Genomic DNA, 1,297 nt, shown 5'->3' with positions numbered 1-1,297 from the left:
CTGCCTGCCCTGCGCTCTGGCTGTTCTTGCTGCTCTCCTCCTCCTCTTGGATTCTCTACCTCCAGGGAACAGAAAAAGCGTACGCCCCGAAGCTCTGATTTGTTCTCCACGACATGGTCTGAGCCCTCTGGGACAGCCGATGTGGGCTCTTGTGCAGCAGGCTCCTCTTTTTCCATAGCTTGATGCCTGAATCAGCCCATGGGAAGCTCTTTTTTTTAAAGAGATGAACTTTTTCTTTATTTTGGTCACTTACATGACACCAGTAAAAAAGTTCCATGTTATGGTGAAGGCTCCCTCCATGCCCAAACCAGCTGGGTTCAGCCAGGAGAGAGGTTTTTTAGTGCGATCTATGAAAATTTTGCTTCTTGCTGTAGCAGGCAGTGAGGTCTCTGGCTGCCACAGGCCACACTGCTCCAACTCTGACCTGTCCAAAGCCCTGCCTGTTACCAGCACTGATGTGCACCCTCGAGGGGCTCTGGGCTTTTTTTCAATCCCAACTGCTGTTGTTTCCACCGGGTCCCCGCAAGGACCCGAGTCTTGCCAGCGGCCGTGCTCCCTGCGGGCAGTCGCTTGCCCAGGCAGCCCCGCTCCCCAGGGCGGAGTCCCCCCAGCCCCCCCCGGGGCGGACCCCCCCCAGCCTCACCTTACGGCTTCGGCAGCCGCCCATCATGCCAAAGTCTAATCGGCCAGGAATCAAGGATGGAAAAAGGGAGCAGGGGATGCGTGAGCCAACTGTGCTGTGGAGTCCTGCGTCAGTTCTGATTTGAGGTCCCTCTCTGAGGTTTTGGTTGATTTTTTTTTTTTAATTTTTTTTTTTTCATTTTCTGCCCTGGTGGAGAGGCTCAGCCAGCATTGATTTCTCTCCCTTCCCCGAAGTGTTTTCTCTGTATTCTTTGTAATTTTTAATTAATATATGTATTCTTTGTGTCCTGTTGTAAATAAATCTGCCATTGTCCTGTTGCTCTGCTCTCCTGGGTTCTCCTAAGCCACCTCTTGGGATTTTCTTTTTGTAACACTTTGCCTGTTTGACACTCGCGTGGTCTTTGACATGTGGCTTCGCTCAGAAGCAAAGCTCGGAATGTGGTTTTCTTTGTACTCTTTTCCTCCTGATAAACTGGAGCGAGCAGGAAGCTTGTCCCGGCGCGGCGTGCCCTGTACACTGCTGTGTGTTGTAATTAAAACACCACCCATCAAGGTGGCTGGATCTGTTTCTCGCCTCCCCGCTCTCACGTGCTGCAGGGTGAGTCCACTCGAGCCGTCTCTCGGGCGCGCGGCACCCCGGGGTTTCTCTCACGGA

The sequence above is a fragment of the Apaloderma vittatum genome, unplaced genomic scaffold (genome assembly GCF_000703405.1).
Source record: "Apaloderma vittatum isolate BGI_N311 unplaced genomic scaffold, ASM70340v1 scaffold23592, whole genome shotgun sequence".
Taxonomy (NCBI): Eukaryota; Metazoa; Chordata; class Aves; order Trogoniformes; family Trogonidae; genus Apaloderma; species Apaloderma vittatum.
The sequence above is the reverse complement of the archived record's forward strand: the minus strand, read 5'-3'. Positions refer to the sequence as shown.